A 21668-nucleotide genomic window follows, 5' to 3' on the forward strand; every position below is an offset into this window, starting at 1 on the left:
TTTGGCTGCATGAATGTGTACATGCAAATATGGATTTACAGAACAGTAGCTTCTTTGTTAATCGAATGTATAGGCTTCAGTTTAAAGCCGCAAAGTATGTTTTCAAAACCTACCTACTAACCCTCTAAAGAGAACTCATGGACTGTTTGAGCCATGACTCCTCACCATTTGCAGACAGGTGCTTAATAACGGCATCCATCATTCGTACTTCACACATTTGCTGTGAAAAACACGGGTGTAACACCAGCATATCATAGAAGTAATGGTTTAACATAAAAGAAATAAAATAAAATAAACGCAGTTTGCTACATTCACAGATTGATTTCTCAAAGCTTTGCTTCCAGGGTATGATTTGTGATCCGAGGCCTGAGATAGAAGGGAGCTGTAACATGTCCTCAAGCTCACCTTTACGCAAACTCCCATGTATGCAAATTTAATTTTTCCCACCAGCAAGAGTACCATAGAGATGGCTATCACAAGCACTGGAAGGAATAGCCATAAACTGTGCTTGATACATGGAAATGGAGAACTTTTAGCAAATAATTGTTTTTCCATATTCATGAAAAATCCCACGCTGGGTCTTTACGAAGTTGTAATAGAGAGTACCCGGGTTATAACAGACCTGCTCCCTGGAACAATATCTCTCACAACAGAATGTTGCTATGCATTTCCATGGTTCATAAGGCACACCAATGACAATTTCTTTTCACTAAATGTCTCCAAAATTATACTCTAGCATTCAGACACACACGCACACACACTGTAATTTCCATGGAAAGCAACAGCCAGTTATATCTCCTAGAGTGCAGATTTAAAAAATCAATTTTATGCTATCACAGTAAGAGGCGAGTCCCTTTCTATAGCCACATACAACTATTCAGTAACATGGAAGTGATCCCACATCAATTCAGCTGCATATTTTATCAGAAATAAAGCAGGACAATTAAATGAACCCAATATGAACTGTGATTCAACGCAAACTGGAGCATCTAAATGCATCTTTAAAAAGCAAATACATTTTTATGCTTGAAATGCATTAGTTTCATTAACTAGTGGAGTCAAATGATGCAACAGTTTCCTAAAGCAGACCTCACTCTTTGATTGTTGGTAAAGGGACGCCATCTTATACGATCAGCATCAGGATGGTCTACATAACATCCTTGGATGGTCCAAGTGCTTTTAAATACAGTAATTCATTCATTCTCACGGTCTTGTACTGCACAATCAGTTTTCAGCACAACAGAGTATTTTCGTTACCCAGCTGTTGCGTATCCACCACCCTTAGTGATGCAACCCTCCTTATCTATGCCTGCATTTATATATATATATAATCACTGGCTGTGTACTCCAGTGCTTGAGAACATGTACAATCTGTTCTTTAAAAGTTGCTAAATCTTCTCCATGCACCTTTCATTTTGTTTCTTCTCTCTCCTCTTTGGAGACCTTTTGCCCCATTGTGGGATGCATGTCTAATTACTTTTGTGTGTGTGTATGTGTGTGTGTGTCTATGTCTGTGTGTTTGTACAAGTGCACACACAATAAATACCCTTTACCAAGGCCCTAACCTGGGCTACAAAAGTCCATTCGTTTGAGGGGGAAACTGAGGCTAAAGTTGCAATCCTGAATACTGTACACTTTTCTGGGGTATATACAAGAATAGCTTCTCAGAAGATATGTCTAGGATTACAACCTAAATTGTACATTATGCCTAAGGGTTTTTATGCAAAATTACTTCCTTTTTATTTACATATCTATAGATCTCCTGTTGTGAAATGTGCCAAAGCCAATAAGAGATAGCGTTAAAACAGAGCAGGCAACATTCTGAACAGTGAGCTGGAAGAGGCCACCTTTGAAAAGACTGAAACACATGTATAACTCTAGGGCTTGTCTTCTGAGAGACAGAACCATGTCCTCGCCTACAAATCCCAGGAAGGCAGGAAAGCCGAAAAGGTCTGGCTGCTGAAGGGAGCAGGTTGGTGCTAATGTAAGATGGACAGGCTCCAGAACATGTGAGCAAATCTATTTAATATCCAGTCTTCAAAGTGTATAGAATAATTGTCACTGGATACCAAGGGCAGGAACAGTATCCGAAGAGTATTCATTTGTCAGTGCACACTTGTATACTGTTACTAATATGCATGATTATTATACTGTCACATATGCCTATAAATACAAAGCCTGTGAGAGTCAGTGCAGTGTAGCATCAGACTAGGAACAGGGAGGCTGCGGATTTATATCCACTCTAAGCCATGACACTCATTAGTCCAATTATTACCTCAGAGCTTACCCTGCCTAACAAGGATGGTTAGAAGGACAGAGTGCTTCTAACTATGTAGAATGGATGGGGGTAGAGAGCAGAGTTTAAATACAATCAATCAGGCAGAAATGAGGGGGGGCATGGGCCCTGTTCTACAGAAGATGGCTCTCTATTTGATGTGTCTTCTATCTGGAGAACTGTCTAGAGCATGTTTGGTTTGTTAAATAAAAAGAACCCTAAGAAAGGAGAGCAGGGGCCAGGATATTGCCCACCATCAGTTAGAACCTGGATTGGAAAGGCACAGAAACCACCAGTTCAGTTCAGTCTTCATGGACTATGGCGAGATACCCTGTATTTCTATTTCAATTATAGCAATTTATAAATTGGCATCTAAATGTATAAAATAGCAGATGCAGACGCCATCTTTTTTTAGTGATAATATTTCCTCTTTTTCATTTCCTGCAGAAATGTGAGAGCTTAAACAAAGGGATCAAAAAGAAGTCCTCCATTATTATTTTTTCAAAACAGAATGTACTAGGGGCAGGGGGTGCAGGCATAGAATAAATGTCTGGACCTGACAAGGCTACCCATACTGCAGCAAGGACATTCTCCTGAAGTACAATTTATTTCCCTCCCACCCCTCTCCCTCCCAACTTAGGCTCCAATCTTAGTGACATTTGAACTATTTCTGCTAGATCAACACCAGCAACCATAAAGAGAGACTGTGATATTCTACGCAAGGAAGGAATTAAGACCCTGGTGTTATTTCATGGGCCTTCTTGGCCTGAAACTTTGGCGGATGCTCCTGCTACTCTATGGACCAAGATATATTGAAACCCAACGGGGCTCCTTCCATTCCCGGCCAGCCATGCTATTCAAGGGTCCACCCAGATTTTGTCGTCATATTTTCTGTTCTACAACAATAAGCGCCATCACTATAGATTGGAGCCTGCTTGAGTGCACTGGGAAGCTATTACTGAGTGATGGAGAGCATGCAGAATTGGTCCTTTATCCCAGAATATCCAGCAGCAGGCTCAGTCACTGTCTTACATGGAATTCTTGGACATGGCCAGGGTTGGCTTTCCTTGCCTATCTCTCTCTTTGCGTTCCTTTTTGAATAGGAGCAGCTCACTGAAGTTTGGCCCATGTGCTAAAGCACTAATTGTGCCTCTTGCTATGTTGTTTCAAGTATGCGTGACAAGAGAAAAGCACTGCCACAAACAGCAACACAGTTAAATTATGACCTCCCACTCACCCGGTAGATTTTTTAAAAGGGGAGTCAGGAATCAGCCATCATTATGGAGGGAATCTGAATAGCGCTAGGGAGAGTGTGTGCAAGAAGAGATAAAAGGTAAAATGAAAGTTATAAATAGCAAGCTGCATTCTGCCTTCTCTGAGTAATTGCACCCACACATTTACAGAAGGCACAAAATATCTCTGGAGTTCTGATTAGCTGGCTATGGAAAGAGATTTTGGCAATAGAAGAGGTATTAAGGACTGCTGTTAAAACTGGTTCTCAGTCAGACCAATCCAGGCATTTCAAAATTATCATTGTAAATAATGACAACTTTATTAATACTGATGACTAAATAAATTAAAGTTATTACCAGCACCATGTGATTATTTATTCTCACACAGCAGCCATGGGAATATTTACCTTCTACAGTGGGCACATGATAATAAAGTCATTTTGTCAATACATGATGGAAGTGGCACAAACAGACATCCTAGGATTAGCCTGAATTTACACTTTACTTGTTCCCACTTATGGCCACGGTGAACCATGTACTCATTACAATCCAGTACAAAGTTGAACAGGGCAACTGTATTCCAACCATAGCTGCCAAGTCTCCCGTATTCCCCGGGAAACCCCCGTTTTTCCAGCTGTCCCCAGGCGAAAAAACGGATATTTTTTTTTGTTTTTCCCCAGTTTATTCTAGCGCGGTGGCCATTTTGGAGCTGGGCAGAGCATGCTCAGAAGCGACTTTTGATGCTGCTCTGCCCAGTTCCAAAATGGCTGCAGCGCGACTTCTGGTGCGGCGGCCATTTTGGAACTGGGCACAGCAGCATCAAAAGTCACTTCTGAGCATGCTCCGCCCAGCTCCAAAATGGTGGCAGCGCTACTTCCGGTCTGCTACTTCCGGTCCGGTCCCTTATTTCTCAGGCTGAAACTTGGCAGGTATGATTCCAACACTAAAAAAACTGACTGCTGCAATGCGGCACTTAAAGTTGCCTCGCATTTCATTTGTTACCAGAGAATGTGTGAATGGCAAGAGCAGGACACTGTGAAAACTGTACAGCCCACATGTGTTTCAGTGTACACCCATTTTGGCTCTGACATGTGGAAACAAGCAGCTGCAAGCATGTCTCAAGTTATGACAGCCTCCATGCCAAACAGTATCACATTCAAGATGAGAAGAAACACACCATATATAATAACACTTACAGGGCAAAATTATGCTTGTTTAACTTGGGACAGTTTCAATGGGACTTACTTCCTTGTAAGTGTATTTAGGACTGCAGCCTTAGTCATGCTTCAGTTCACTTGAATTTCAACTCAACGGAAGCCAAAATACTGTGGGTTGTACCCAGTGAAGTCATCCCATTAGCTCAATGGCTTCTGCCTGCATATAATGGGACTTCCTCTCCCTTTTCCCCCACCCCACTCCTCTTCCAAATCTGTTCTGGGGATTGTCCCCAAATATCCAGATCAGATGGAGGGTGCAGAAGACCTTGAGTTACAGTAATAGCATAACTTGGTTGGATACAACCCTGTATTTCCTCTGCACACAGACAGGGGTTTGAATTTGCTATTTTAGTGTTTTTGGCTACATAGTGGATCTGGGGAAAACTGATTTGGAGGGTGGGTCTTAGTCAGGCATCCCCAAACTTCGGCCCTCCAGATGTTTTGGACTACAATTCCCATCATCCCTGACCACTGGTCCTCTTAGCTAGGGATCATGTGAGTTGTAGGCCAAAACATCTGGAGGGCCGCAGTTTGGGGATGCCTGGTCTTAGTAAATGGGCAGGATATTAATTTGAGGAAATAAGTTAATATTACTTTATCTGGATTTGACAGGGGGTAAGGAATGGGAACTGAACTGTCGGAGCAAGAACTTTTGGGAAATTAATTGAGGTAAATAAATCGGGGTGGAAACTGATTTGAGGTGCAAGCTGGGTGCAAAAGGGTTTGTCCAGGGTGATTTGAATAGGAAATTAGTCTTTATTTGTCCCTGTACATATAAATTAACATTTGCAAATTTTATGCAAATGTGTGTCTGTAGGACCTCTGCTGCAAACCTTTTAAATACAATCTCCCTGCACACAGACACCTTCGAGAAAACTGTCCAAGGCAGTGTATTATTATTATTAAAAAAAGAACAAACTTGCTCCTTACTGCATGCATCCAGTAAATATCACTGTTTCAGTCTTTGCTTACAAAGTGACTAGGTATCACCAAAGCGTTTTCAACATGTCAGAGAAAATAAATGCTTAACCTGGTACCTGATACAAATGTCTCCTAATAAGGAGGAGCCAAACAGCTGCAAGTTGTCTTAATTGGCACAAATTTGGCAGATTGAACAGCAAGTGTGTGTTGCCCTGCAGCATTTACAATTTCTTACTTTGCTCAGATTCATTAAATACATTACAGCCTGTTCCCTGAAGATGGCCCCTACGTGCGCTGGCTGCAAAGGAATCAGTGCCGACATTTCTAGCTGAGGTATGAATATGGAGGAGGGAGGGAACGCTCCCTTCCCATTCTACATACTTTTTCTTGGAGCAAAGAGAGAACCATCTGTATCTACTCTCTCCAGTTAAGGAAACCTTGCAGCAGAGTTCTTGAGAGGCTTCTTTTTAGGCCATTGCTAACAGAGCTCTGTGTTCCTTTCACTAAAATAATAATAATAACAACTCGGAATTATACACCGGAGCAACTCGGACTCCTATTTTGCATAAATTATTCTCGCTAATGGTGAGGAGGAGCAAAGAAATGTCAAAATTTTCTTTAATAGTCATAAGGGTTAGAAACGTTTTCTTTAAATAAATAAAAAATAACACAAACGTTTTCAGGATCATGAATCCTGTAATCAAAATAAAAGTATGCATCTTTGCACACTTTCTTGGAATTGTAACTTGCATAATGATACACGTCTAAACAGGCAAAGGAAGGATATTGAAGATAGTGATAAATGGTAACCTTTGATGGGGGGGGGTATCTCAGGCCTGGTGGCCTATCTACCTGGCCCTCAGTACTCTCCATGCCACACACCCTCCCTGAGTGCCTTTGCCTCACGAGAATGTGTCCTTGAACTGAGATAGTCCTGCTTGGTTACATGGATGAAAACAACAAAATATCAAATAACATGATACAAGCAGAATTCAAGAGACACCAAATGCCCAACACAGGAAAAAGTTCCCATTGATGATGTAAAGTTTGTAAAGTGAAGACAAGGGGTTCAAAAACAAGCTGCTTCAAGAACATTACAGTGTGGACAGTCCTTATAAAAACATACTTCCTGGAAATTAATTTGTTAGTTGATTTGCTCTTCTTATCGCAATGACAAATCACATTTTGTTGTGGCCATCTTTGCTCTCCGAAGAAGCCAAAAGGAGGAGTTAAAATATTCCTCCTCGCCATTCTATCGTATGCAGAATGTGATGTGATATGGCAGTACATTTCTCTTTCCACTGACTTCCTGCTTCTCAAAACAAAGAGCCATATTTATCATACAAAATGGAGCTGCCCCACCTAGCAAAGTGCTGCCAAGGCCTTCACATAAATATCCCCCTGTGGCCTATGATACATACAGCTGTATTTTTAAAACCAGTTGCCTTGTGGGGCTTCACTACCCTGGAGAGTTTCTAAATGGCTTTATGCTATGGGATATTACCTCTCCTACTCATTTTATGAAGCATTATCAAAAGGCTTGTAACTATTATTATTCATCATCCTCCCTTCTCTGCCTCACTGTCTATCTCACGGCTTCTATGACTATTTAACTTCTCTTATTTCCCGTCTCCCTGACATCTGCTTATCTTACTGTGAGCGACTTTTGCCTCCAGAAGCTTTTTCTCTCAGCTACTGTCTTGTCATTCCCCTGTTGGCTGCTTCCCTCTGTTCACCTTCTCTAATTTTCTTATCGTCTGGTCTTCTGTCACATACACATCAGCCAACAGGGTTTATAGTCAATGCACAGGGTAGTGAAGACATCATTTATCAACTTGGAACTACTTGGGCAGCTCTGGCCATTTTGTCCTCTCAGCCTCGGTTCTTCTATGATGTTGGAAAGCCTTTGTGTAAATTCACAACAAATAAATTGCAATGGGAGGTTTCTGGAATATGCATCCTTGAACTGTAATGATACATTTTGCTTGCCCCGATGGAGGGCAATGTGTGCTTGATGGGGTAGAAACCTCTATGACTTTACACAGTGGGCTTCATTACAGCTGTGCGAAAGTTAAGTGTCACACCTATTGCTCTTCCCACTTTTACCTCTTACCTCGTTCGCCACTGACATGTAACCTAAGGTTACCAGACATCCCTGTTTCCCGGGGACAGTCCCCGGATTTACAAATCAGTCCCCTGACAAAATCCATCTATTTAGTACAGGCATAGGCAAACCCTGGCCCTCCAGATGTTTGGGACTACAATTCCCATCATCCCTGACCACTGGTCCTGTTAGCTAGAGATTATGGGAATTGTAGTCCCAAAAATCTGGAGGGCCGGAGTTTGCCTATGCCTGATTTCGTAGGAAGTTGAAAAGTGTCCCCGGATTCATTGGAAAAAAATCTGGTAACCTTAACGTAACCCCCAGAAAAAAGGTTCCCCCATTCTTATAAAATCTCCAAGATAAACCAGAAAAAAAATATTTTTAATACAACATCCTCCTAATAGTAGGGATGCTAATTCTAATCCTCAAAATCTTGAATCTTGTGGAGTCTTCACCCAAAAGGCAGTTAAACCAGTTCATATTTCATAAATTCATATTTTATATGAATGGATAAGAGAATTGCTAAAGGTATGTTCTCTTTTGCAGACTAGCAAAGCTTTTAAGGATAGTTAAAATATCAGATATACCGTATTTTTCCCAAGACTACTTCCTGAAACCTACTGCATTCAAGTGTGTCCACACTCAACCATTGCTTAAAAAGGCTTCCAGTTCAAACTGGTAGTTAAAGGGGATGACCAAGCAGTGTTGAAGCCTCTCAGGTTAAGAAGACAAACATCTGTCTCCCCACCAGCTGGGGTGTCCTCATGGGCTGATTTCACAATCTATGCAAATCCCTATCAGTGTGTGAACCAGCAGGGAAACACTGAGAGCTGAAGAAAACGCCTGGGCTTACATGATAGGAGGGAAAGGAGAAAACCTCAAACCATGTTGGGCAAATGAGTATCCAGAATACAACTTATCGTAGCATGAATGTAAAACTCTTCTATTTCTTTACCAGCCCCAGCCAATTTTTGTTCTCACAAAGCTGTGGATAAATTTGCCTGCCCTACATCCAAGTTGGAATATGGAACAATTGTTTGTAGACAGGCACAGTAATCTACATTAATAGGATGGCATACCACACAGAGTAGTCAGTATGCGGCCCAACTAGCAATACAAGAGCTGTGGGTAGACTCATGTGAGTGCATTCTTAGCCTTCTTAAATCTCAGAATCCCTCTGATGAATTAGCAGTATTCTTTACTGGTATGGAATCTCAGGGTGTAGTACCGGTATCAGCATCAAAAGGAAAGAGCACGCAAAATCCAAAGCAACACTGCGCCACATGGGCCACATGGGCCGAGGACTGCACTACTCAATGCACTCCCATTTGTAACTTGGCTGCAGTTTATACTTTTGGTCTTGTCGGGTTTTCTTGGACGAGAAAGGCAGAATGTATAAATGTCAGGAATTTTAATATATTGCATTAGGTGCAGAACTGCAAAAACAAACAAACAAGTGAGTCGGAAGTTTCCACACATATATGTTCTTAAGGATATAAGAGCATCTCTGCTGCATCAAAGGCCAGGCCAGTCTAGCACCCTATTTTCCCACAGTAGCCAATTGGATGTGACAACAGCTCTCCACCACTGAACACAAGCGATGGGTATTCAGAAGCAAGCTACCTCTGATCTTGGCATCGTGAGGAGTAGTTATGGTGTTTGACTTCTTCTAATCCCCTTTTAAAGTCATCTATGTTGGTGGCCATCGTGGCATCTTGTAATATAGTGAATTCCATAGCTTAACTATGAGGTTGTACTGATTGGGCTGGCAGGTAATACGGACCATCTAAACCTAACCAAGTTTCCTTTTGGCTTCTCTTTGGAAAGAGAAAACCACCAATATGTTTTGAAGGGAGAAACAGAAACACAGGCACCTGTACACACTGTAGAAGTAACAGGATGCATGTGTACAAGAAAGCACAATCAGCCAAAGCGAATACATGCTGGTAATTCACAAGTGAGCATTTAGATAATGAGCAAAACAAATCCATTTGATGAGCCTATGGGCTTGACAGGACTTCCAGTATTTCCTCATTGGCTGATGAGAGCGGTTTCATTGTACTGCACAATAGATGACAGAGCATTTCCCTTTCAAATGTCATAAAGGATAAATCTTCAGAGAAAGACCTAATGCTCCTTAAATTAGTGCTCCAGTTTGTTCAGGAGAATTTTAGTGCTCCTGTTTGTTAAACTATGGTATGTCAGGTCTTCACTGTTTTAGTAGGTTTATCACCTGACTCTAAACGAGTTTACTTGAAATAAAATTAAGTAAAAACCAGTTCCTACTTTTTACCATGGCAGCATTGGTGCCATTAGTCCATGCACCAACAATAGTTTCAAAGACCCACCCACCTCACCTGCCCACATCAAGATTTCGCCTAGCTCATATTGAAACTGTCAAGACCACAATCACCTTGACCATGCTTAAGTGATCCTCAACAAATCCCCTTTTAGCTGCTATGACTGTGAACATAGTAGGCGCTTAAGGAGATAAGAGGTCACTTAAAGGGTAGATTATTTTCAAGATCACTTCAAATTGCACCTAATCCCTTTTAAGCACCCTGCCAGACTCAGTATGTGAGTGGTTAAAATGTAGGGGTTTTCAGGTTCATGTCAAGGTATGGCAACAGTGATAAAAGCTTGGGTGATGTTCTTCACTTATCCATTGGAAGATTCAGGGCAGACAAAATAAAATACTTATTCGCACACTGTATAGATAAACTATGGAGTCTGCTTGCACAAGAGATAGCAATGGCCACCAACTTGCATGGCTTTAAAGGACAATTAGACAAATTTATGGAAGTTAGTCAAAGGCATCTGGCTGGTCACTGTGAGAAAAGGGCGCTGGACTACATGGGACACTGTACTGTCCTTATGCTCCATGATCTTATGTACAGTGTGATATATATATATATATATATATATATCTCCAGTAGTACCTTAGAGACCAACTAAGTTTGTTCTTGGTATAAGCTTTTGTGTACATGCACACTTATTCAGATACACTTAAGTGCACACAAAAGCTTATGCCAAGAACAAACTTAGTTGGTCTCTAAGGTGCTACTGGACAATTTTTTATATATCGACTGTGTCAGACCAACACGGCTACCTACGGTACCTGAATCTAGTGGTCTTTTTAATATTCCTATAATGGTTAAACTATGATAATGGGTATGGCAGGATGTTACCCATACAAAAAGGGTGGGCATGATTCAGGGTCACTGGATTAAAACAAGCATGTCCACTGCATATATAAATATGGAAACAAAACACACACATCGCCACCACATGCAAATGTGGGCACACAGCCCTTTCACACACATAGAACCAGACAGTGCTCCTTCCCCCGGACTAAAACCTTTATACAGATACAGCAGACAGCTGCAGCTCCTCACCTTCCTTTTTCAAGGCTGGGAAATTGAGGCCCCTTAATTATGAGAAGGGAGGGGAGGATGGCCCCAAGGAAACAAACAGGGAGGAGGCATCTATGCAAAGCAGCAGGCACTACCCTGTTTGCATTGGGAGTATTTTGGATATATCCAAATGTCTAATTAGCTTTTGAACATTCACATACCAAAAGATATAAAATGAGGGTCTTTTTCTGAGATGCTGGGCACAAGAAACAGTAAAAAAGCACTTTGATGTTCTCTCAGCCCATCTCCTTTATTTTACGTATGTGCTTCACTGCATTCAGAGGGTTTTACTCAGAGTAGACACGTTGAAATCAATGAACATGCACAAGTTAGGTCCATTAATTTCAACAGATTTACTCAGAGTAAAACTTAGTTGAATACACCCTGGGGTTTTTGTTTGTTTGTTTGTTTTTGTATGTGTGTTTTGAAGACAGCGTGTTGTTTTTAAAAATGGAATAAACATATTTTTAAATACAAAAAAATAGCTGTGATTTCACTGAAAAACATTAAGCATATGCTCAGCAACTTCACCTTCCTGCTAAAAACAGGGAGACTTAAAAAGAATTTTTAGCATGTGTCTCCTTACTCAATTTGACTACTTGTAATTTTGGTATGCAATGCAAGATTAAAAACTGCAACTATTTCTTCCCTTTCTAATTATAGCATTGTACTGTAAAGATAACACTAAACCAACCACTCCATGCTTTCTTACCCTGTTCAACTAAGGGGGGGAACATAGCAGGAGTCCCTGAGCTGTGTGCAGCAGCACACAACTCGTGGACATTAAGGTTAGTTTAGTATTATCTGCAAATGTGGCCTTTAGATCCATGCAAGAACTTTAGCATTCTAGTGTTGCTTATTAGTACATTTGCACAACACACAGGATGAGAACTTTTTCTATTGAAAATTGAAACACTCTTAGAAGTTCACCAAAGACTGGTTGGCACCATGTCTGCCTAGCTCTCAAAGGCAACAAAAGGATAATTGCAATTTCCTCAAACTTTTAGAAGTGGACTCATTCCTAGGAGAATGAAAAAATGACATGCAGGTTTGGAATTTAGTTGAGCTGTTGCAATTTTCAGCAATTTGGCGTTACGTTTTTTTATGTTCCTGGCAACTATATCTAGTCAAATGTATTTAGACCAGGTCACATAGAAGATCTGTCAAACATAGCAAGTAGTTCCATATGATTTTGTCGGTGTCATAAAAATCTGCATAATCTCAGTATTCGCAGGAGGGTCCTGCAGAAAAAAATTGTTTTCTGCTGGACACGGAGTACGAACACCAAAAGAAAAGAACATGTGAGAAGCTCCAAAACTTTATAGTACTAGATAGATCCAAGATTCATGGATCTCATTAGGCCATATCCAACCTACGACTTCTAACTTTATTTTATTTAGGCCAAAAGTTAATGACTAGAAAAGCGAATGCAAAAATTGCTGAGTACATAACCTGCCCCAAAGGGGAACAGTGAGCCCAAGAAAACCATGGCTATGTTTTCTGGCTTTGGTCTGTTAATTTAGCAGGATTATTCTGATACTGCATGACAGTTGCTTTAGCTACCTCATTAAATTATAAAATTCCATTCCTTTAAGGAATTTAGACACAAGAGTTTATGAAAGACTTTAATAATATGAAGACCGCATGCATTTTAAGAGTTTTTCTTTCCAAAAAAGAAGTATGAAAAAAGACAAACACCTCTGCTCCCAAAAGTCTGAATCACAGCTTAAGTCATTTTAAAAATTTACACCCAGTAATATTTCCAATCACTGCATCACTCTGTTGTCTTATGTATAATGTTCAAATTTTGCTCTGCAACTGTTATATTTTGTTTTAAAACAGCATGATTACATTTTTGTACAGCATCCTGAGATCTTATGGTGAAGGGTGGGTAAGAAATTTCTTAAATAAATGTTCTCTTAAGTTTAACAGAAAATTGTTGTTGTTGTTTTGACAGAGACAGCTTAGAATTGGCGTTCTTCTAGGGAACACATTTTCATTCAGGAGTGCATAATCCCTAAAAGGATGCTTCAAACAGATCTCAGACATCTCCATGCATCCTATCTGCTACATAAGCTATTGATGGAAAGATAGAGGATGCCCAGCAGGAGAGGCCACCAAAACGTACCCCATAGTAGCCTAACTGTATAATGGTCTGTGCACTTAACATGCCAAATTCTGTTTGAACCAAGTCACTTTTTGTCTGGCTTTGGCAATTCATGTTCATATTGCTAGACCCCAAGACTGGATTCTAGCCAATGCAACTACAGAAAAAAACAGCATTGGCCTCTTAGCACTGAAGGTCCTGTATTTGAGATTCAGCACTTTAGGTCTGGCATTGTAACCAGCTTGCGCCTGTGAAGTTGTGTGTTCAAATACCACAGACTCCATGGCTGAAGGAGAGGCATGGGCCTGTACCTTAGACCTGCTTAGAGGAGGTTCCATAAGTTAGCACAACATTTGCATGCGGAAATGTCCCAGGTTCAGTCCACAGTTAAAAATATCTCTGGTTGCAATGCCTTGGAGTCTTGTCACCAGTTACGGTAGGCAATAATGAACCAATGATCTGACTCACTTTAAGACAGCGTTTTCAGCAGGGCTCCACTATGTATTTTCTTCAAATATCCAAGTTTTAACATTTTTATTCATTCATTCATTTTTTTGTAAAAGTACTTCTGGCCCAACTTTTATCTATGTAATCACCAGGACATGGTACAACATGTACGTAAACAAACCCAATATGAAATATACCATAATAAAACCATAAAATACCTCAATAAATAAGATGAGCAGATTGACACAAGACAGCAGGCTAAACCAAACCAATTAAAATGCCTGGGCAAACAAATATGCCTTAAGCTGGCACCAAAAAGATAACAATATTGGAGCCAGGTGTGCTTCTGAGGGGAGGTGCCCATCAAATGGCGCAGCCCTAGAGAGAAGGCTTTCTTCCACATTGCCATGCACCACTGAACCTCCCTGACAAAGGATCACAGATAAGAGCTTTAAAGCATGGTCATCTGTCATGTACTGGGGTCCCAAGCCCTTTAGGGCTTAATAGATAAGAACCGGCATCTTGAATTTGACCCAGAAGTAAACAGACAACCAATCTAAATTCTTTCTGAATCAGTGTAATGAGATTCCATCTCACTCTCCCAGTAAGCATTCTCGGGGGCGTTGCTAGCCGCTTTGTCACCCAGGGTGTCAAAACAGAGCCCCCCCCCAATGGCGGGGCGCCGCTCCGCAGCATCATGACATCACGACGCGGGGGTGCCGCAGCAGGAAGGGAGAGCGCGTGTTGGCTGAGCAAGCCCTGCAGCGCCTAACGAGGTTTTCGCCAGGGCGGCTGCCGGGACCAGCTTGCTCCCTCGGCCGACATGTGCTCTCCCTTCCTGCTGCGGTGCGTGCTCTCCCAGGACGAAGTCAAGGGGTGGGCCAGCGAGGGGCGTCACAAGCCTCTCAACTCCACCCAGGGAGAGCGCGCGGCAGCAGGAAGGGAGAGAGTGCATCGGCCGAGGGAGCAAGCTGGTCCTGGCAGCCGCCCGGCGAAAACCTCGCTAGGCGTTGCAGGGCTTGCTCAGCCAAGGCGCGCTCTCTCCCTGGACAGAGGGGTGGGCCAGCGAGGGGCGTCACGCCACCCACAAGTGTGACGCCACCTCACGTGCGTTTTGGGGCATGGAGCGCCGCACGCAGGGGCGGAGCACGTGTTTTGGGGGCAGGGTGGGCAGCCGTGATGGCACCCCTGGGATCGCGCCGCTCGGGGCGGCCCGCCCCCACCGCCCCTATGTTCCTATGCCCCTGAGCATTCTGGCAACCACATTGTCAATTTGGGAACAGGTTTTGATATCAATGTTACTGGTATCAATAATCTGCACCTTTCTCACTTTTTGATGTGTTTGGGGACACCTTTATTCAGAAATACAGGACCATAGGCACACTTAACTGGTAAGCATTTAAGGTGACAAGCTTTATATTTAAGAGAGCAATCAAAGGAAGAAGGGCTCAGCACCTTTTGATGATTTTGAATTAAAGCACTTACCTTTGGTGTCAAGCTCAAGGGTAAAATAAAATAAAATAAAATAAAATAAAATAAAATAAGGTAGGCTAGGGAGCATCTGAGAACCCTACTTGTGCAAAACCTATCTAGAGCTAATTCCAGGTTTGAGGGGGGGGACCAAGTAGTAGTTGTGGTGCTGCTGCTGCACTGCCTTTTTAGCTGTGGCCATGCTGCTGCTTGTGAACGCTGGGGTGGGGTGAGGTGGGGCAAGGCAGTGGCAAGGGCAAAGGAAGCACTAGATGGGCAACTTGGGGCAGTGCAGCTGCACAATCTCTTCTGCCCTTGGCACTGCCTTGTCTCATCCCATCCAGGTCCTGATGAGCAGCAGCACAACTAAAACCAGGTGACCTGCGCAATGGCAGCACTCCACTTTGCGCACTGTGACTGTCTGGTAGGTTTACCTGACTGTTGTTGGCAGCACTTCAAAGAGCACTGGGCAATTGGGTCTTTTAATTTTCCACAGCGATCCAGAGTGATGCTAGCTGCTGGAAGTGTCAGTCCAGTGCAAAAAGCAAGAGGGTTGAGCCTTGCCAAGGTGCTGCGTCCCTTGCAGCTACCCAAGTATTCCAAATACCAACTCAGATCTTCTTTTTCAAGGTGGAAGCTCCATGGGCAAAGTTTACAAAGACCCTTGATCATTTGATTAAGGGTTTTATACTTCTTGATGATATAGTTCATGCATGCTAGATTTCTTTGGGGGGGGGTAACACTGGTGATACTTTGTACGCAATATGCATTTCAAATGAGCTTTTGCAGAAACTGTATTAGATTAGCTAATGTACTAATAATCATGATAACTTGCAGAATGAGTTGTGAGAATGAAAGCTATGTCTCTGTTAGCATTTTAAAGATAAGAGTCAGGAGGCGCTTCAGGGAGGCCACCCAGCAAGACAGTGTGACTAAGCTCCAACTTAAAGTCGGTTCTCAAGGCCATGTTGAATGTTTTGCCCAAAGGACAACACTAGATCAATAGGACATTGTTTCAATGTGCAAGGAAAGAGTCGAATTAATCCATGAAACCCAAATTCATTAATAGCAAAGCTGTAACTTGTATTGGTTAATGTTCATTGAGGCTCTCAAAGGGAAAGTTCTAAAAACACTTTATTTCCATACTGTTCCTTACAGGTCATTACAAAGAGCCCAGCAATTTGCCATCATGTACATACTGCGTGACACGCTCCCCTCTAGTAAGAGATGGTGAAAGCAACTCTAGAAATATGTATGGCTATGTTTTTCATATACCTTTGAAATGCACAGGTATCCAAAATCCTTCAGCAATGGTCTTTGTTTCCTTAGTCACCAGAGATGGCTTCTGCCATGGGTCCCCTTCCTACCTGGTGGAGAAAATTGGATAAAAGTTATGAACCTATTGAAAGAGGAAGAATAACTTTTAAAATACATTGTTTTATCAATATAATTAGTATCGATATTGTGAGGGACAGGGGATATCGCGAAGTCCCTCCCCTCCTGAGTTCAAGCCCGTCCCCGAGCAAAGGGGAAAGCAGGGAGAGTTCCGATTCCAGTGGGGAAGCAGGAAGTCGTGTCCGAGGCTCAGGCAAGGTAGAGGAGCCAGGGTCCCAGGTGGGACAGGAAGGGGCAAGTAAGGGGGGAAGACCCATCCCCCCAACTCCAGAATTACGCAGGAAGAGGAGGGGCAAGAGGATGGGTCTGCCAAAGCTTTTGTGTTGGAGAAAGACGCGCCAAAAGCCATTAGGAGGTTCTGAAACCGACTGACAACATCGCTCCGTGTAAATAGCAATGACTTGAGCACTGTAAATACGCAGCACCAATAAAAGAATAAAATGCAGAGCTGCGTAGCGTCGTTACTCTGAAGTAGTCCACTCCGGCCACTGTGACAGCAACCTCCTAATCATTTTTGGGCTACTTTGGAGTTGCCGGGATGAGCGTGTCAGAGGCGGAGAAGTGGCGGCAGATCGCTGAGCAAGCCCAGCTAGAACTGCAACAGCTGTCGCTGCAGGCGCAGGGAGAATTGAAGGCAGCTAAAGAGGAGACTAAGAAGGTCCAGGACGACCGGCTACAACTTGCGGAACAGGTGAGAGAGCTCCAGGAAAAAGAGCAGCATTTAAGGGCGGTGGCGGTAGACCTCCAAAACAAGCTGGATGCAGAGAAAAACAAGGCGGGAGGGGCACCCCAAGTCCAAGTGCTGCCAGGAAGGAGAGCCGGGACCCTAGTAAGCAAGTTCAATGGAGACCCGAAGGAGTTTCAGGGCTTTGAGACTGAGATTGTGTATGCTCTTGAGCTGCACCACGATGAGTTCCCTGATGATGAGCACAGAGTAGCGTTTATTGTGGAGCACCTTACAGGGGCGGCCAGGGAGTGGCTAAGACCGTTAATTGCAACAAGGAATCCTTGCATGAAGAATGTCAAACTATTTCTAGAAGGTTTGAAAACGATGTATTCGTCCGATAGTCATATGGACCAGACTAAGGAGGAACTTCATAATTTACGCCAAGGAAATATGACAGTTCGCGCGTATTGGGCGAAATTCACCATGCTGGTGCACAGATTGGGGTGGGATCTGGAGTCTGCCCCAATGCAAGCGGCGTTTTACTTGGGGTTGCATGAGGAGGTGAAGGATGAGCTCTCGAGAGGTCCAAAGCCCAGTAATATGGATCAACTGAGCAAAGCGGCTCTGGCGGTGGGGGTGAGGCAGGAATCCAGATGGAGCGACAAGCAAGCAACGCGCGCAAAGCGGGCTTGGTTCCCACGGTCGCAGGAGAAGCCACTCCCTCAACAACCCTTTCAAGCCACGCCTGGGGCCAGTCAGGACCAGGAACCCATGCAGATTGATAGCGCGCGCGCGCGGGCTTTTCAAACCCCAGCGGCGCCAAGACGCAAGGAGGGAAGGGGTGGGAATTGCTTTCTCTGCAACTCCCCCCAGCATCTCGTCAGAGACTGCCCACATCGCAGGGAGTGGCAAGGAAAGGCGGGAACGGTTGTGCCCTCCCCCACTGACGCAGCACCACAGCAGGGAAACGGGAAAGCCTGGCTGCAGGAGACAAGGGGCGGCAGCCAGGCACAGTCAGCAGACAACAGCCCCAGCCCACCCACCCGCACAGAGAGGAGCAGAGCCAGCCCACCCCTCCCAGAGCAGGAGTGGTTCTAGAAGTGACGCTCACGCTCCCAAATGGCTATCCATTGACGGTCCTCGCCCTAATTGACAGTGGTGCCTCAGCCAACTTCTTCTCGAGAAACCTTGCAGAAGAGCACCAGATCCAGCTTCTGCAGCTGGATTTTCCTCTGCACGTGGCAACCATTGACGGCAGAGAGCTGCTGGGAGGGGCCATCACTCATCAAACCCCCCCCATGAGAATGACGGTTGGAAGGCACTCAGAGACACTGGCATTCAACGTCACCACCATCTCAGACCCCCCAATCGTTTTGGGCATGAGCTGGCTGGCGCGCCACGACCCCTCCATAAGTTGGCATCAGAGATGCATCACTTTTGGATCGGACTTTTGCCTGGAACATTGCATGCAGCACCAACCAGGGGAGGGGCCTCCGATAGCCACGGTGGCCACCATGCACGTCAAAGGGGGTGAGGCGATACCCAAACCATACTGGGACCTGCAGGAGGTCTTCAGTGAAGCGGAGTCCGACCACCTGCCCCCACACAGGCCTTTTGACTGCCAGATCAACCTGGTGCCTGGGGCAACTATACCCCCAGCCAAGCTGTACGCCATGTCAGACCAGGAACTGGAGGATCTGCGCGCTTTTATCGACAAGAACCTCAAGCGGGGGTTCATCAGAGAAAGCAAGGCAGCAGGGGGCAGCCCGGTCTTCTGGGTGGACAAGAAAGACACGCAACAGCGCCGTCTTGTGGTGGATTTTAGACGGCTGAATTCGGTGACAGAGCCAGTGGCTTTCCCCATGCCCAGAGTGGATGATCTCCTGACAGCGGCACGCAGAGGCAAGATTTTCACCAAGCTAGACCTGAGGGGGGCGTACAACTTGATCAGGATCCGGGAAGGCGATGAGTGGAAAACCACGATGTTCACGCCTCTGGGCTCTTTTGAATATCTGGTGATGCCCTTCGGGTTGCAAGGGGGCTCAGCATGCTTCCAGGCCTTCATGCACCACGTCCTGGGGTCCCTACTCTTCAGGAAATGCTTGGTCTTTCTGGATGACATCCTTATTTACTCCAACGACCCAGTGCAGCACGTGAAGGACGTCAGGGAGGTGTTACAGCGCCTGAAGGAGAACCACCTGTATGTGAAGCTGGAGAAGTGCAAGTTTCACACCAAGGAGGTGGACTTCCTGGGCTACAAGCTGTCAGACAAGGGGCTGGCAATGGACAAGGACAAGGTGCAGACCATCCTGGACTGGCACAGCCCCAGGACGCGCAAAGATGCCCAACGCCTACTAGGCTTTGCCAACTTCTACAGGAAGTTCATCAAGAACTTCTCTCGAGTTACGGCTCCCATCACTGACTGCCTGAGAGGCAAGCAGAAGTTCAGGTGGACACCAGAGGCGCAAGCAGCGTTCGAAAGCCTCAAGAGGGTGTTCGCCTCAGACCAGAACCTGTTCCACGTGGTTCAGGACGCGCCCCTACGCATTGAAACAGATGCTTCTGATAAGGCTGTGGGCGCCATTTTGTTGCAACTGGACGCCAACAGAGAGTGGAGACCCTGTGCCTTCTTCTCCAGGAAGTTGACCCAGCCCGAGCGAAACTACACAGTTTTTGATCGGGAACTTCTTGCGATCCACGCGGCGTTCCAGCACTGGAGACACTTCCTGGTGGGCGCCAAGCACCCCATCCAGGTGTGCACAGACCACAAGAACCTGGAGTTCTGGAGAACTGCCAGGGTGCTCAACCAGCGGCAGATACGGTGGGCGGAGTTCTTCTCGAACTTCAACTTCTCCATACACTACATCCCAGGAGAGCAGAATGTCAGGGCGGATGCCCTCTCCCGCAAGCCAGAGTACATGGAGGAGGAGGCGCCACCAGCCCCAAGGCACATTTTCCCCCCGTCGGCATGGTCCTGCGGAGCAGCAGTGGTGAGCGAGGCAGAACTCACAGCACTGACGGCAGCGGATGAATTTGCCAACCGCATCTTCAGAGAACTGAGAGGGGGGAGGGAGCAGGCAAAAGACTTTGCAGAACGCAGAGGGCTGCTTTTCTACAAGGGTGCGCTGTACCTACCCACCACCCAGCTTCGACGTACGGTCCTCAAGCAGATGCACGACAACCCTACAGCGGGGCATTTTGGAAGGGACAAGACCACTCACCTAGTCATGAGACACTTCTGGTGGCCAGGGGTGAGGGAAGATGTTCGAGACTATGTAAGGGGCTGTACCACCTGCCAGCGGGCGAAGGTGGTCAGAGCAGCGCCACCAGGGTTGCTGGAGCCCTTAGCCACACCACACAGGCCGTGGGAAGTGGTGTCCATGGACTTCATCACAGATCTGCCTTCGTCCAGGGGTAAGACTGCAGTGTTGGTGGTGGTGGACCTCATGTCCAAAATGTGTCACTTTATACCGTGTGCCAGGGCAGTCTCGGCAGAAGAGACAGCCAAACTGTTTGTTGATCACATTTTCAGACTGCATGGATTACCTTTAAGGGTTATTTCGGATCGTGGCCGCCAATTTGTTTCCAGGTTCTGGCGGCGGCTCATGAACCTCCTGCAGGTGGAGGTCAGCTTGTCGACGGCTAGACACCCGCAGACCAACGGACAAGCGGAGAGGGTCAACGCCATTCTGCAGCAGTACCTGAGATGCTACGTCAGCCAGCGGCAAACGGACTGGGTGGATCGCTTGCCACTAGCAGAATTTGCCTACAACAATGCAGTGCACGTCTCCACAGGGGTGTCGCCCTTTAAGGCCAATTACGGGCGCGACCTCAGATCTTTCCCAGAGAGGGAGAGGGAGGAGGAGGAGGAGGGCCCACAGGCTGAGGATTGGGCAGAGGAACTGGAGACGGTGCACCAGCAGCTCAGAGAACACTTGGAGAGGGCCAAGGAAGCGTACAAAAAGGGGGCAGATCGCCACAGGCGACAAGGGGAGGTCATCAGGGTGGGGGACAAGGTGTGGTTGTCCTCGGAGGGCCTTCCCACCAGAGGGAGGTGCAAAAAGCTGGCACCCAAATGGCTGGGCCCCTTCACGGTCACGCAACAGGTCAACCCGGTGGCATACAGGCTGGCACTGCCAGAGGACATGAGGGTGCATCCAGTATTTCATAGATCGCTGCTGTCGCCGTACAGGGAAAGCAGCAGGCTCAGAGACAGCGAACAAACCCCCGAGGGAGGGGGGGAGAGGGAAAGCAGGGAGCAACTCAATGAGGCCACGGCCATCCTGGATTCAAGGTGGGGGGTGGGGGGCCTGGAGTACCTCATGGCATGGGAGGATGCTCCACCGTCCCAGAATGAATGGGTTCCCGCCACTCAGATACAGGAGGAATTCTTGGTGGAAGAATTTCACGCCCTCTTTCC

The 21668-nt window shown here is 45.3% G+C and overlaps 1 protein-coding gene across 7 annotated transcripts in view; it reads right to left on the reverse strand.

Annotated features, from left to right (window-relative positions):
• Nucleotides 1–21668, reverse strand: part of FAM53B (family with sequence similarity 53 member B) — a 119276-nt gene that overhangs the window by 89283 nt on the left and 8325 nt on the right. For 5 of the 7 annotated variants that reach the window (XM_035137750.2, XM_035137756.2, XM_035137747.2 and 2 more), the window contains exon 2: nucleotides 16462–16553. The gene's annotated coding sequence lies outside the window, so the exon portion shown is untranslated. The remainder of the gene's footprint in view (nucleotides 1–16461; nucleotides 16554–21668) is intronic. The other 2 variants (XM_060274815.1, XM_035137755.2) reach the window with 1 other exon arrangement.

This window comes from Zootoca vivipara, chromosome 5 (genome assembly GCF_963506605.1).
Source record: "Zootoca vivipara chromosome 5, rZooViv1.1, whole genome shotgun sequence".
Classification (NCBI taxonomy): Eukaryota; Metazoa; Chordata; class Lepidosauria; order Squamata; family Lacertidae; genus Zootoca; species Zootoca vivipara.